The following is a 17,459-nucleotide window of genomic DNA, read 5'->3' on the forward strand; positions in this document are numbered from 1 at the left end:
ATTTGCACCTATGTCACACCTGCTCTCTGAACCAGGCACCAGTGCAGATACAAGCACATCAGTGGGCATTAGATTGGTGACTAGATCGTTCGTGCACATTGGTGAGGGCACTACGCATTCACTTGAGGTGCAGCTGGAGGCAGAGAGTGCTCAGGGTGCCGGCAGTCCGGGGATTGCTGGGGACCAGGATGATGCTGAGTTGAAGGCAGGTGATGAGCCTCTGGAATCGCTCATTAGGCGGCAGATGCTGGCTGCCCAATGGGAGGTGCGGGAGGATCTTGCAGAGATCTACAAGGGTCGGCGCACCATGGTCTCCATTGTGGAGGAGTCCATGCAGAGCATAAGCACTGCGTTGCCCCTCATGTCCGAGTGCACTGCCTCCTCCATTGAGAGAGTGGTGACTCTAATGGAGAGGCAGCTCCAGGAATAGAATCAGGAATTCCTGGGGTTGCACTCGGACCTGCAAGCCCTAACTCAGGCAATGACCTCAGGTGGTCAGTGCCAGTGTGGGAGATGGATGAGTCACTCAGTATCTCAGCTAGGTGCCCTTCCATGAATGGTGAACAGGGAGATCCAGAGCAAACTCACATTGGCGCATGAGCTGCTTGTCATCTCTGTGGGCTCCTCTCAGGGCACTCTGGATTATGGCAGCAGCTCCTCCACCCCTTCGCCAGTGACTGTGGCATATGATGAGACTGCGATGACAGGGGAGATGCCAGCCATGGCACTGGCGTCAGGAAGGCTGAGGTCAGGCGGGGTCAGCACAGACTCCACTGGCCAGAGGACGACCGCCAAAGTCATCAAGGCCAACAAGACATCTGGGTCAGCAGGCTGTCTCCAAGGCCGGTATCAGCGAGGGGATGCACCAAGGCGTAGCACTCAGAAACATAAGTTAAAGGCACCATGAGCAGAAGAGGGGCAGTTAACAGGTGATTTTCTGTTCATTTATGTTTGGTTTATATGTCTGCTGGTGTGGATATCAACACAGTTAATGGTTATGTCATTGTGCTTTCAATGTGACAATAACATTAAATTTGTTTTAGTTCTGATGGCTTGAGTATGCTTCACTTTTTTTTTTCTGGTGCAGGGTATGCCAGTATGTAATGCTGGACGTGAGTGACTCTAAATTTTATTGCACAGGCACTGAGTGGACTTTAAATTCAAATGAAAGCACCATTTCAAGCACCCGGGATGGAGGCGGCAGCCCTGACATGATGTGGAAGCAGATCTTTGGCAACCTAGCTAAAGGACCGCTGGATCAAGGCATCCCTGCCCCCCTGGAGGTTACAAAGGTCTGGCTCCATGTCCTCAACATTCTTTTCACCGTGCTCCTCTTCTGACTCACTCCTGGATTCATCATCTGTGGCCTGTGCAGCTGCATCAACATCCTCTTCCTCCAGTGGGCCCCTTTGTCAGTGCCAGATTGCGCAGAGCGCAGTAGGCAACCTCTATCAGTGATACACACTCTGGGGGGTATTCTAGAGCACCCCCTGACCGGTCCAGGCATCGGAAGCGCATCTTGAGAAGACCTATGGTCCTCTCTACCACAGCCCTTGTGGAGGCATGACTCCTATTGTAATGCTGCTCTGTCTCTGTTCTTGGGTGGCAGAGAGGCATCATGAGCCACTTTTTCAATTGATAGTCCTTGTCACCCAGCAGCCATCCATCCAGCCGGGCTGGAGCACTGAAGAGCGCCGACACCTGGGAGTGTCTCAGGATGTAAGCGTCATGGGAGCTGCCAGGGTACCTTGAACAGACTTGCAGAATCTGCATCCTGTGATCACACACTATCTGCACGTTCATGGAGTGGAAGCCCTTCTTGGTGACAAAGGCACCGGGCTCACCTGCTGGCGCCTTGATGGCCACATTGTGTGCAGTCGATGGCACCCTAGATGCGGGTGAACCCAGCAATCGCTGCAAAGCCTCTGGCTCGCTCTGTCTGGCTGGCCTTATCTGTACAGTAAAGAATAAAGGTCAGTACCCACCTGAACAGAGCTTCCGTCACCAGCTTGACACAACTGTGGACAGCTGATTGGGAGACTCCACACAGATCCCCCACTGACCCCTGGGAAGAGCTAGAACATAGAAGCTGAGGGCCACTGTGACATTCAAAGCCACTGGCATGGGGCGTCCACCCACACAGTTGGAGCTGGCCCAATTATCTGACAAATGGAGGTCACTGTCTCCCTTGAGAGGTGGAGCCACCTTCGGCAATGTATGTCAGACATATTAAGGTAGCTGCATTGCCACCTGTAAACCCTGGCAGCAGGGTAGTGGTTTTCTGTCTTCTACAGCCCCTTCTGCCTTGGTCTTCCTGCTGGCCCTGTGCCCCTTGTGCCTGCACCTCTCCTCCCCACAGGTCCCTCCCGTGGCATCTATATTGGGACCCGTGGCCTACTCTCCCTTCTGCCCCTCTCTTCCTCCTCAGAGGAGGTGCCACAAGCAGAAACCACAATCCTCATTACCAGGGTAAGGGAAGGCCGTCTGACACCAGGAAGGGCCCACAAGATTGGAATCCTCCGGGGGTCTTGGAGACACTAATAAGTCCTGAAATGAAGCCTGGAAATGCTAAGAATGAAGTCCCAAACAGAGATGAAGCTGCCAAGTACCAATAAACAACCAGCAGGAAGCTATCTCAAAAACTCCTCACTACTCGCACTGGCAATCCTGTGGTTACTTTTTATCCCGCCCTTGGATAAGATTTAGCAAATTGTCAGCTGCCTGCCTGCCCATTTTGCCCATGTGATGAGCGCGAAATCGCTTGGGCAATGTAAAATCTAGCTTAATTGCCTTTTTAATGGCCTTAACTGGCCTCGTAATTGATGGTGGGTATGGCTCCGACTTCCATGCGTGCCCGCCGATCGAAATATCACACGAGGGTGTGGTGATGTTGGGACGCTCGCCCGACGTCATCAGGCGCACTTTCATGCTCGAATGGGTCAGGCACATGCCCGCCCGCTCAGCAAAAAATTCTGCCTTAGCCATTTACACTAGGAGCAAGAAGTCTTTTTGTTGTCTCTCCTTTCCTTTATCACCATTTTAGGTTTACAGTTGTACCAAGTTAAAGGCAACATCTACCAATAACTTTCCATTAAGTCGAAAATAACAATATCATTATATTTACAATATGGGACAAATTTAATGATTACTTGATGGCAGCAAGGTGTATGGGCATATAAATTGCATTACAGTCGTATTAGGTAAAGACAAACAAGACTAGTGTTTACAAATAGCTGAAGCATTTATTAGTCCCTGTGAATATTTGTAAGGGACCTAATGCCTGCAGAATGCCCCTGCTCCATTGCAGATTGCATACAGGGAAATCAGCTCATGGGAGTATCCACAACAAAGCAGCAACATGGTTGTAAAACACTCAGGACTGGGAACTAAATAGGCCAGATTATAAAGCCTACAAAAAGATACAGAATTAGCCTCATTGGTTAAGGAAGGAATCACTTCAAGAATATGAGAGGATACAATGAGAGGTAAACAGGCAAGAAATTGGCTGAAATTGACAGGGAGTAGGAATAATAGGAGATAATCTAAATGTCATGATGTGACTGGTGGTGTCTTGCATCTGCCCTGGGGTCCTAACAATTTACCGTATTTATTGATGACTAGAAAATCATATATTCAATTTTGACGATAACACAAAGGTAGGTGGCAAGTAAGAAGTACAGGTGAAAGCATAAATTACAAAGAGATATTATTGATTCAATGAATGGGAAAAACTGAGGCAAATGGATTTCAATGTGGGCAAATATGATGTCATCCACTTTGGAACTAGAAAGGTAGGATTTTTTAGTCTACTTAGCTGCTTCAGACATGTGAATTGCAGGGACAATGACATGTGCTCAAACTTCTGGATTAATTATCCAATTTTATTAGGTTCACTAAAAATATATCAAAGCATGCAATATTAAGCCAAAGTCCACGATGGATGGCTATTTGGCACTAACAATAAATTGCCCAAAATATGAAGCAAGTGAAATACCTACAAACACCCACGTGTGGTCAACTTCATGTTGAATGTGGTTCTTCAGTGATGAACAGGTAACTTCTTTGTACATTTGCAACACCAACATTTTTTTAATAGTTTATTTTAAAGTCCAGGGGGGGGCAAGATAATATACTGACAATGGCTACAGTCCAATCAGTGTTTGTTTTCAGCCAAAATACACATACCACATGCTGAGCCCTTGCTTAAAAAGGCCTACCCTGGTAGTATCAACCTTCTTTAAACTTCCTTGGGGATGGTTTGTTAAGCTCTGGTGTTCGGCTAGACTGTGCTGCATTGATGTTCTTCCAAATGAGTTTGTGTCTCATCTGAAGTACTCAAAACATGTTAATTCACAAGGTCTGTTAAGATATTTTAAACACGGATGTTTCATCTCTGGACACAATGTCAGAATTTTATGAGCCCTCCCCCCCACCCCCCAACACACGCACTACCCCATGCCCCCACCCCACACACACCCCCCATCATGGGCTGGATGGCAGGGATTGGGCCATAAAATTGGGTGCCATGGCGGTGGTACCTTGCCCACATCTACTCACCACTGCCTGGATGTTATCTACTGTAGGAGAGGTGCAGTGTTCCATTCCATTGTGAGCCAATTGAGGCATTTGAGTGGCACTGGTGGGGCTGGAGAACTCCTGGCTATTTTATAGGCTGGCAGCTCTCAGAGGCGGGATTACCTCCCAGATGGGAGCGGAAGTCCCACCTTGAGCCAATGAACAGCGGTTAAATTGTTGGAGGGCTTCTTGCCCAAGCAAATGCGGACTTGCCCCTGGCTTTGCATCCGGGAGCAGGACCTTTGCCTCTGTCTCTGTGTAAAATTCCAGCCTGTGGCTTCATTCAATTTGATAGCACTGTCCAGGAAAACACAATTATTACAGAATGCAAAGTTTAGCTAATTTTAATTTTGAAAGGCTGAAAGCAGGATGTTCTCAGCAATGTTCACTATTCATCACAGGGCATGATCACGATTTGATTAAGCCTCAGCATGAGATTAATTTTTAGTGAAGCTATTACTGTCTTACATAGAAGAGAGGTAATTGCTAAATAGTGAAAATGTAGAAGCAGAATGGAGTTCCAAGGAGACCTGGGGGTGGGAGGAGGGGGTGGTGGTGGTGGGGTACACGGTGCAGGCAGGTACAGAGATCATTAAAGTGTCATGAATAAGTGCAGAGCATAATTGGACACTGGCCTTTATAATCCAAAGAATTACAAGACCAGTGGGTAGAAATCATACTTCAGTTGTCACGACTAGTCCTCAGGCAAGGTCCCCCAGTTTATCAACATCCCAAGTGGGGCCCCAATTTTGTTATGCTCCTGGGTGAGGAGGAATGAGCTGGCTCTTCTTCTTTATTCAACCCTCTTGGTTGGTCACAATAAGGTTCATTTAAAAGGGATCCCTTCCCCCATGTGGATATCTTTTCCCATTCTAAAGGTATTTATTTTTTAGAAGGAGCCAATTTGACTAGACTTTCTTGAGTCAAAGAAAGTCTAAGTTTATTAGCTACTAAAACCTGTGAAAAATAATAAAAATGAGAAGTTAAGAATCAAAATAAATGTTAAAAAAATATACACAAATCAATCTTTGGCTTGCCGGTGGGGCGTGGATGGCAGTACGTTGTGGCCGTTAAGTTGGGTGATTCCAGTAGAGCTGACTTTGGCAATTTTGCAGTTAGCTTGGTGACATATTGTTCTGCAGGGTGACTGAAAGGCTATCCTATTTCCTTTAGATTGTGGCTTCTACTGAGTTTTGCCTCCAACAACAGAGAGAGAGACAGAGCAAGCTGCAGGGAGGTGACTCACTTGTCCTTCTGCTTGCAGTCATGCACAGTCACACACCAGAACACCAGCTTTTTAACAGATTTTTCCCCGTGTATTCTGGAAAGGGAAAAAAAAACTATGACTCACATCCAGAGCTCATATTCTTTTCATCTTAAACCATTTCCACATTCTGAGATATAAATCAACAGGAGATGGATTTCAGATGTCTGCTGAGATGTGCAAATAAGTCTTTTGTCTCTGCAACCACAGGAGATTAAATTTCAGTCTTTTGCACCTTACCTGTCTCCCTTTCAAGTATCTTTGTTTGAATAAGGCCATGGCACCTTTCAGGTGCGACACATAGAAATGCGTCTAATCCACATAGAATTTTCCAGAAAGTGGTCACTTTGTATTATCATGCATCTTTTGCTCAGTATCTTTACTTGTATTTCCTTTAAAAAAAAGGTCTTCCTTAAAAAGTTCAAATTGCCCGTAGGTAATTGGTGCCGTTAGTCTGCCATCGTAAAGTTATACAAAGTTAGACCACACCTGGAGAACTTTGAGCAGCTAGAGGCATTGCATCTGATGAAGGATATATCGGGCTTGAATGGAGTGCAACATAGCTTTATCAGAATGACACCTGAATTCCAAGGTCTAAATTACCAGGGGTTTGAATGAAGTTTTCAAGGTATTAAGGGGAAACAGACAGGCTAGATAGACAAACCTATATCCATATGGACTGGTAAGCATAGCTTAGAAATTAGAGCCTGACCTTTCAAAGTGAAATTCGGAAAGACTTCTAAATGCAAAGGATGGGAACAGTTTAGAACTCTGTTCTGCAAGCAGCAATTGATGCTCGATCAATTATTAAATTATAATTGTAATTATAGCTGGGCTTGATAGATTTTTGTTAACCAAAGATATTAAGGGAAAACAGCATGCTAGAGACAGAGCTAAGCCAATGGATCACATCAAAGCTCTGCGGTCCTGCCACATCCAATCATAGTTGTGGTAAATTAAACAACTAACTGGAGAAGGAGGCTCCAAAAACTTCCTCATCTTCAATGATTGGGGAGTCCAGCAGGACAGTGCAAAAGACAAGGTTGAAGTATTTGCAACCATCATCAGTTAGAAATGCGGAATGGATGAATCATTTTGGCATTCTCCTGAGGTCTCCATCATATAGATGCCAGCCTTCAGACAATTTTATTCACTCCACATGATATGAAGAAATGGCTGAAGGCACTGAATACTCTAAGGGCTATGGGTCCAGGTAACACCCCAGCTAGAATACTGAATACTGGTGCACTAAACTAGCTGTACCCTTCACCCAGCTGTTCCAGTTACAACATTGGCATCTACCTGAAAATGTGGAAAATTGACCAAGTGTGTCCTACCCACAAAAAGCAGCAGAAGGCTAGCCCAGCCAATTACTGCCTCATCACTCTATACTCAATCATCAGCAGATATGGAAGATGTCATCAACAGTGCTCTCAAGCAACAGTCTGCTCATCGATTCTCAGTTTGGGTTCTGCAGTGCCAATCAGCTCCAGACTTCATAACTGCCTTGGTCTAAATGTGGATAAAAGAGACAAACTCAAGAGGCAAGTAGCATTCATGCCACACAAGTGCCAGGCAATGACCATCCCAACAAGAGAAAATCTAACCACCACCCCTTGACATTCAATGGCATTACTATTGCTGAATTCCCCATTATCAACATCCTGGGGGTTGCCATTGACTATAAGCTGAATTGGACTAACCATATAAATACTGTGGCTACAAGAGCAGGTCTGAGGCTGGGAACTCTGTGGAGAGTAACTCACATCCTGACTCCACAAAGCCTGTCCGCCATCTACAAGGCACAATTCACTTGCCTGGATGAGTGCAGTTCCAACAACACTCCAGATACTCAACATCATCCATGACAAAGCAACCTCTTGATCGGAACCCCATCCAGCACATTTACTCCCTCCATTACTGAAACACAATGGCAGCAGCGTGTACCATCTTCAAGATGCACTGCAGCAACTCACTGCTCCTTTGGCAGCACCTTCCAAACTGATGACATCCACCACCTTGAAGGACAAGGGCAGCCCCACACCTGCAAGTTACCCTCCAAGTCATATGCTATCTTAACTAGGAAATATATCTCCATTCCGGGTCAAAGTCCTGGAACTCCTTTCCTAACAGCACTATGGGTGCACCTACACCACATGAACTGCAGCGGTTCAAGATGGAGGCTCACCACCACCTCCTCAAGGACAAATATCAATGAGCAATAAATGCTGGCCTTGCTAGCAATGTCCGTACCTTAAGAATTACTTTTAAAAAATGAGACAAAGGCAGGTGTATGGAGCTAAGACATGATCAGCCATGGTCTCATTAAATGACAGAACAGGCTCTGGCATGTTGAAGCACTTTCTCTTCTGCCACTTCAGCTCCTGTCACTGCAGGGACTCGGGAGCTGCCAGCCAATCAGATTGGTCAGCAGCTCTCTAAGGGAAATCCTGCCATTCAAGATATTCAGGCCTATGTATCAACGGTTTACTATTTAAAGCAGCAGACATTCGGCTGTAATAAAGGTATGGTTTCATAGTCTTACACAATCAGCAGGATAGTTGTGCTTAAAGAAAGCATAATTCAGGGATTAAGCTACAATGCTTTAGCCCCTCGTGCATGATCCATACTTCCTGCTGGAATTGTAGGAATACCCCTACAGACCCAATGTAATTAAAAAGTTCAGAACAGTTCAGTTCAGTTAAGGAAGGTATCAGACATTTTATTGCATGATTCTGCACAATGCAAATTGATTTAAAAGTTCAATTCCTATTTGCAATTAAATAAGTGGATATTGCAGTAAAGGTCAACTTGGTTATCATAAGCAAATGGTTTGCAATTAAACTTCCATACCAAAATAGATTGAAGATTTTAAAGAAACAATCAGTAGTATAATTGTGATCTAGAATGAAGCTATCATGAACACCATGAACATTATAGAGTGGTTAAGTGAAGGATAACCACAAAGCATTTGTGCCCTGGAGGCTACAGGACCTATTAAGCCCCAACATGGTAGGTAGGAAGCATGTGTACTCTTCCAGTGAATTGTGATGCACTGATTGCAGCAAAGTGCACAATGCAGATGGAGGGGAGTGCTGTGAATTCTGAATGTTGCAATTGATGTGCTTATGAGTAGTGCAGCTGTGTTCTTATCTTAACAACTCTCGCCAGATCATTGAACTTGTTCCTACTTTGCATCCATGTTCTTGAAACAAAATGCTCCTGGCTTGACTTTTTGAATAATCTTCTCCCACTTTCCCTCTTCTTCAACCATTTCCTTAACAAGTACTTGCACAATAGAAGTTGTAGCCAGAATCCACCTCCCCTTGAAAAGGCTACAGCTGCCTCTATGTAGCATTCTGGCCTCCTGCTATAATGCCCTTACCAAGAGGCATAGATGCAGTGAGCATCATGGGTGGCACTGGCTGCAAGTAAAAATAATTCTAATAAGCAGGCAGCAGAGATTTGATATGCAGCCTGCATTGCTCTCAACTGATATGAACAGGGTTCAAAGTACACGAGGGCGGCGAGTGTGCTCACCCTCGAAACATCACAAATAGCCAACGAAAAATCAAGGACAGGGGAGAAAAATTCAAGAAAGGTCACCCCATACAATCTTACCTTACATTACAGTTCTTCCATGGTCCAAACAGGGCTGAATAATTGCAGGTGCAGGCTCAGGCACAGCTACTTTGTTTGAAGTAGGGAAATAATGCTGAGTTTTATTGGAGGAGTGGCAATTATCGACGACACAGAATCTGTAAGTAGCTACTCCTCCAATCACAGATTCTGTCTCTCCCATTTTGGCTCCTCCAGTTTCTCCAATGAAAGGTTTTCTCCCTCCTGTTCTTGCTGCTCAGTTTTTTTATTCATTCAAGGGATGTAGGCCTTGCTGGCTAGGCCACCATTTATTGCACATCCCTAATTTCCCTTGAGAAGGTATTGGTGGGCTGCATTATTGAACTGGTACAGTCCATGTGGTGAAGGTATACCCACAGTGCTGTTAGGGAGGGAATTCCAGGATTTTGACCCAGCGACAGTGAAGGAACGGCAATATATTTCCAAGTCAGGATGGAAAGTGGCTTGGAGAGGAACTTCCAGGTGGTGTTGTTCCCATGTCTCTGCTGCCCTTGTCCTTCTAGATGGTAGTGTTCGTGGGTTTGGGGGGGTGGGGTGCTGTCTAAGGAGTGTTGTTGAGTTTCTGCAGTGCATCTTGTAGATGGTACACAGCGTTGCTACTGTGTGCCAGTGTTGGAGGGAGTAAATGTTTGTGGATGGAGTGCCAGATGGTGTCAAGCTTCTTCAGGTCTGTGGGAGCTGCACTCATCCAGGCAAGTGGAGGGTATCTCATCACACTCCTGACTTGTGCCTTGTAGATGTTGGACAGACTTTGGGGAGTCAGGAGGTGAGTTACTCACTGCAGGATTCCTAGCCTCTGATCCGCTCTTGTAGCCACAATATTTAGAGGGCTTCTCCAGCTCAGTTTCGAGTCAATGGTAAGCCCCAGGCTGTTGATAGTGAGGGATTAAGCAATGGTAATATCATTGAATGTCAAGGCGCAATGGTTAGATTCTCTCTTGTTGGAGATGGTCTTTTCCTGGCACTTGTGTGGCATGAAGGTTACTTCCCACTTGTCAGCCCAAGCCTGGATGTTGTCCAGGTCTTGCTGCATTTGGACCTGGACTGCTTTAGTATCTGAAGAGTTACGATTGGTGCTAAACATTGTGCAATCATCAGCGAACATCCCCACTTCTGACTTTATGGTGGAGGGAAGGTCATTGATGAAGCAGCTGAAAATTTCCTTGACCCAACCAACTTCAGCTGTTTCATCAATGACCTTCCCTCCATCATAATGTCAGAAGTGGGGGCGTATGCTGATGATTGCTCAATGTTCAGTACCATTCGCGACTCCTCATATACTTACTGCATTTGGACATGGACTGCTTAAGACAGAGACAGAGTCTATGATTGGAGGAGCTGCAAGGGTGGGAGGAAGGGAACCTGTGATTGGAGGAGTCGGAGCAGCCAGCATGGCAGAGACAGGAGAATTAGAACTGAAAAAAAAATTCTGCGAGTTAAAGAGAGAAAGAGAAAGAGACGGAAACAATTATCTTCAGGCAAGAACCTCATAACTTGGGAGTCAATGCACAATTGACACATTTTCTCTTCCCTTTAGAACTTTTTTTTTTAATTCTTTCGGAATTGTGTTTATCTTATTGGGGGGAAGTGGGAAGCGTTTGTCTCTGGCAAATCAAGGGAGGATGCACTGAGGTGAGTTTGTTTTTAATTATTCATAAATAAACTGTTCCCTCCCCCACCCTTCTGCTAGTTGCAAAAACCCTCCTATTTCAATATAAAAGAAAAGAGAATTGGGATCTCTGCACTGTCATCAGTGGATCTGGAGGAGAGAGGGAGGCCAAAATGAAGGCAGATCCAGTGCAAGTAAAGCAGTTCCAGCTGTGTCTGTGTGAGAGATGGAATGTGAGAGGGAGGGAGGGAGAGAGAGAGAGATTGTGTGAGTGACTGGCTGTATGTGTGTAAGAGAGAGAGAGAAAGCAGAAGAGATCGTGAGAGACACTGAGGAAGGAGAGAGGAGGTTCGGGGGGAAGGAGGTCTCTTAGATCAAGAGAGAGAGCTTACTTTCACACTTACAGCTTATTTTATTTATGTATGTATATGATTTCCCAACTTAAAAATAAATCTTCTAAATCTACCTTCCAAAATTACTTTCTAATACCCTCCTCCGGTGCCTGACTTTCAAGTTCACAAACTGTTGTTGGAACAACATTAACCAAGCAAAAAGAAAAATAGTTAAATCCTTCCATAGTCTGTGAACCGACCCCACCCCAACCCTCCGAGCACACTTTCACACACAATTAAATTTCCAGGTTCTAAAGAAACTAATATACACCAACCAACTCCCCTGCTGCCAGAATTGCCGTAAATCTTGTGTTTTTTTAACTACAAACAGTAAATAAGAACAGATTACAGAATATTAAACTTTGTATTACATCTACATGCCCTAATTCAATTGTTCCCTAACCCTCTAATCCTTTTTCACCTGAAGACGAACACGTGTCTTGAGTCTCCCTGTGCAATGCCACAGGGCATTGACTGTGTAAAAGCTAATTGCTTCAGCAGTATGCTACATGACTTCAAAGCCTACTTCATATGATTATTTACATGTCATATTGGCTATCTGAAAATATGATTTTTTTTAAGATCAGAAATTGAAGTGAAATATTCAGGCATATGTAACTATATTATACAACACCCACTATGATTGGATAGAGTGGAACAAATGGAGTAAACTAGGAAGCAGCAATGCGGTAGCAACAAGCTTTACATTTAAAAGATCATTGGAGGAAGGTAAAGACCAGGGATGGTCAGCAGTTAAGTTGATTTCCACTTAAATAATTTTTATAGCTTCAGAAAATGATTGACTGCAGATCATAGCAGAACACAAAAAGAAGCTGTTATGATATTGCTGCACATGCCCATTAATATAGCACATTACACCATAATCCTCTGTGCTCACAGCAGAGGAGTAGCTTTCCAGAGAGTCATTTTATTATAAAAGCTCAGGAAACCTGTAGCTCAGCAACATCAAAAGGTGTCACTAACTTCAAAAAAGTATACCCTCTGTGATCAGAGATTACACTCTTGAACACAACAAATGTCCAGCTGCGAACTGAAAGTATCTTTCTTCAAACAATCTTCAAGCCATGTTGGTTTATCACTAATGATCCACTCCTGTATTACCTTCTTATGTTCCTGATTCCTGTTGCTACACGATTGCTTTGAAGGTCGAGTAAGTCAGGGACCAGAAATGAGATATAAGAAAGTCATTTCAGGACGATGGGTTTCTCTTTTCAACATATTGTCTCCCCTTCTCCCATATGTTCTTGAATCCTGAAGTTTATTGCTGAGTTTACAAGAGATCCTGTAATGATTTTGATTCTCTTCCACCTGAGGCTGAAACTTGCAGATGAGAGTAGGATTTCTCTTTGCAATTTTTGCTATTCCTTCCTTGTGTAAGGCCTGAAACGCAATGTCATTTAGTGATGAGTTCTTACAGTCTAGTAATGCTACTCTTTAACTGTAGCATTAGATTGTGATTAGGATTACGTTCGGAATGCAGATGTTGTTGATCATATATGAATAACCACATGAGATGTGTACCTGATTTGGGAATTCAAAGCTCATTCTGCTTCATATATTAGGAAATTATTTATGTAATTCTGTTGTGTCTAAATTAGCTTCACTCAGGACTAGTAATTTTTCAAAGTTGCATTAGTTAAACCACAAAATAAAAACAGAAAATGCTGGAAAAGCCCAGCAAGACTGGCAGCATTTGTGGACCGAGAAACAGAGTTAACGTTTTGAGCCTGAATGACTCTTCTTCAGAGCTGAAGAGAGGTAGAAATGTGATGAATTTTAAACTGTTGAAGAATGGGGGTGGGGTGGAGCAGGTGGAGCAAAATAGAAGATCGGGGATAGGTTGAGGGAGCTCAGGAGAGATTTGACAAAGATGTCACGGGCACAAGACAAGGGGAATGTTAATAGTAGTGTTAAAGACTAAAGAAAGTGTTCCAGTTAAGCCTAACACAAACTGGAGGAACAGAGCCTCATCTTCTGACTAGGCACTTTACTGCCTTCTGGACTTAACATTGAGTTCAACAACTTCAGACCATGAACTCTCTTCTCCATTTTGATATTTTTTTCAATTTTTTTGCCAACCCTCTTCCCACTTAGGGTCATCTGTAACTTGTTCTTATGTTTTGCTTTCACAGAGCGCTGATCCTTGTTCTGCTATTAACACATTCTGCTATCTTACCTTTATGCCACTATCAGCACCTTCTTTAGTCTATCGTGGGATAGGCCTACCTATGCTCATTACCTCAGCCTCTGGCTGCTGACAGAATGATGTAATGTCCTCTACTTCTGGAACTTGTCACAGACCAAAGGAGAGTGAGCTTGAACAGCTGTGTGTGTTGTTTCTATACTGAGTCCTTTAGGAGCACCTTGCTGTGACCATTATGGAGGTAGATTCAATACATTCTAATAGCAGAAGAGGGATTACCATTTTGCTCCCATTACTGGATGTCTCTTACAATTAAATTCTTTCTAGGGATCAGGAATGTTTGTTTTTGACCTCATAGTGTGAAAGAAACACTTGCACTGGCATCCCACCATGAGGGAACATTTGGTGCAATCCACGGGTGTGAATAAATAAAAGATGAATAAAAGAACAGAAGTGTTGAACACAACAGAAGTGCTTTATAAAGACAGAATTTATCTGAAAAGAGACCCTTAACAGCACAGAAGGACACCAATCAGTCCATTGTGTTTGGGCCTGACTTTTTGCTGGAGCAATCTAAAACTTATCCCACTGTTCTGTTTTCTCTCCATTGCCCTGCATTTTCCTCTGCTTCACATACTCCCTAATAAAAAATAAACTGCCTCAACACTTAGAACAAAGTACTTCAAATATAAAAGGCATACACCACAGAGAGTGTCACCAAGGGGAAGCATCAGAATTGTATATAAAATATAATGAAGAAGCCAGTGGTACAGCATGTGTTTTGGGCCAATATAGACAGAGCTATTTGTGCACTGCATGAATCGGTCACATAAGCTGAATTTTTCATCGACTAGAGGAGGCCCGAGGATGAAGATCATTACTGAAGCCCAGGAATGTAAGGGAGTAGGGTGGGATAGCCAGAGCTGGTCAGAGGGTCTCTGATGAGGAAGCAGGGGGGGAGTCTTTGTGAAGGCTGGGGAGGTGGCGCCCTGTGGCACCCCCCCACCCCCCCTTTGTCCCTCCCTTTTATCTACTGTAGCCTGTTATAAGACTCTTTCTGTTTGCAAATGAGCTCCACAGGGATGTCCTCAAGTGCCTTACTCTTCCTATAAGTGCTGTTGTGGTTTCCCATCCCTATGGTAATGCTTTGTTTCAGGGAAAAGGTGTGCAATGTGCAACACATTATTATTATCTTTGATAAAGTGATACTGCGAAACACTCCGTGGTTAGTCCAAGCATTTGAATCATTAGGTGGAATTTGATGCTCTACCCAAAGGCGGGCTCAGAAACCATACAATGAGCTGGGTAGGTACAGGGTGGAAACACTGTCACCTTCCTGACTCCCCTCAATTTAATCCAGGACGGAAGGAGTAGAGGGCAGCCTTCCCAACCGGAGGCCAATGGAGGCCCTTATGTAGCCACTTAAGGGGCACCTAAGGGCTTCATCCTGCCACTGCTGGTACTCAATGGCAGATGGGAGGCACACCAGTCATTACCATGGTATGGAGCTCACGATCTGTTTGTCTGCTGATCAGTTGAATGCTTACCAGCTCTTCAAAGAACTAAGGGGCAGCTGCCAGCATTCAGCCACAAGTTCACAAAAAGAACACAGGGCGCTCTGTCTAACTTCTCCATGATTGACGCCAGGGCTGCAGGCTGCACTTCAATGGAAGTGGAGGCACCCGCTTGTCCTAGGCCTCTCTTGAGGCAAGGCACGGCTACAGCATCCAGTGAGGCTTCCACACATTCCATAGATGCCTGCAATGAAGATAAATCTTTCACATTCTCACAAATGAGGGATACACACCCACTGTCACTCCCATCAATTGCCACACATCCTCAGAGAGTGAGCTCAATGCTTATTCATAAGTGTGGCATACCTCAAATATCCTTCTGCTCAGATGAGTACCCATGAATTCCAGATCTCACCTTTAAAGTCAAGGACAACCATCTGTATAGGATCTACTATGCTACAAATATGAGATAGTCATGTTTTGGGATTGTGTTGTTAAATTTAGGATAAAATGAGGGCCTTTTCTGGAGTCTGCCTGACAACAGGATCTGGGTGACATGTCTGCGTTCTGGCACAAATGCTGAATTGTTCAAATTCAAAAGGGAAACTTGAAACAACTGCCATAATTTGTTTTGCAATTTCTATAAATTTTGAGATGTGTGCCCTGAATTCAGTCATAATAAGAACACCAAGTCTCATAGGTTTTTACAAAACTAGATTAAACATTTAAACACATACATAGATCGACAAATTACTATTATACTTTCTAAATTCCCTACTTAATCTGACTCCCAGTTACGCTTTTGTTAAGGCAACAGTAAGACACATAGATTTTAAAAGACCCAGGCAAGGTGACACACAATATCCTGAACCAGTCGAATACAAAGTGAGTTTTCTTAAATTCAGTTCTTTGAAAATAGTTCTTTGAGGCATAGATGCTGAAGATTTTTCACACTTGTTAGATCTTTAAAAATGCCTACCCTTACACACAGCCTTCTCTCCTTTATACATATTTTCCCTTTGAATGCAAATTCCCATTGTTTCACTTTGTTTCAGTCTTTGGACTTTGTCTTTCTGATAATAAACATCTCTCATAGCACTAAGTTTTACCAGTAATCTTTGGGAAAAATAAACACACTGTTTCTAAACTTCACCTGGCTAGGTGACATATTTCACCCCTGCTTTGAAAATAATCTAGTCTGGTTTATTTAGAAAGACATATGTCCTTTTACACCTTACATTCTAAACTGCATCCCCATGTTTACCATGTTTGCATCAAAGCCTTCAGACCAACTGCCTTTAATCCAATTAAGTCAAAAACAGACATACAAAGACACAAATATCACTATTTTATAATAAATCCCAGTAGCATTATGAGAATTATTATGTCTCCCTGACATATGTTAAATATTAATGGGAGGCCTGATTATTTTGCTGGGATGAAGGTGCAATACATTCACACTTGGAGACAATGGCATCAACACCTGTGCTTACAGTGGCTAGACTAGTAACTTTGAAAGCCACTGGAAGGTGTTGAATATCTGGTTATAAACAGTTATGCTTTAAACTGTCCATTCAGTTCCAAAATAAAAGAGAGTTGGACTCTAATGGACAGCCAGTCAGCATTCCTACTTGGACACAAGGCCCATGTGATTCACATTGCTATGGAGGTGGGCTTTGAGAGGGGGGGTTTCTAAGATATCCTCAAAACTCATAGACATAGCTACTCTGCCAGGATCCTGGAGAGAAACAGCAACTAGAAGTCAAAGGCTTCTACTGTTTGTCACACAGGATTGCAGGTGGGAGCTCGCAATTGGATTTTGGCACATTTTCATTCATTCCAGTTTACTCGTCATCTGTGAATATCCACATCCAGTGTTGTGTCCTCACCGATAGTCATATGCCCCCCTGGTGAAGTCCAGCAGAAAGTAAAACTGAGGGTGATGTTGAGAGGATTGGGACAAAGGTAAATTAGGTCATGTCATTTTTCCAGGTACCCTCCTGTGACCTTATAATTCTCTCCCACTTCATCATCATTCTCATTGACATTATCAGTGTTGTTTTCCAACAGAGAATATTTCTTCCCTTCCACAGCATTGTCACATATATCTTAAGCTGGCCACCCTGCGTTGCTGTGATAGATCTCAAGGAAATGAGGCAATCGGCTAAAAATGGGTTAACATTACCAATTGAGATGATGAAAATAGTGAAGGTGGAATGTTCTGCTTATCTGCTGTTTACATGGATATCATAGAAACAGTGACCATAATATAGTAGAATTTAGCATTCAGTTTGAGATTGAG

The sequence above is a fragment of the Cetorhinus maximus genome, chromosome 7 (assembly GCF_964194155.1).
Source record: "Cetorhinus maximus chromosome 7, sCetMax3.hap1.1, whole genome shotgun sequence".
Lineage (NCBI taxonomy): Eukaryota > Metazoa > Chordata > Chondrichthyes > Lamniformes > Cetorhinidae > Cetorhinus > Cetorhinus maximus.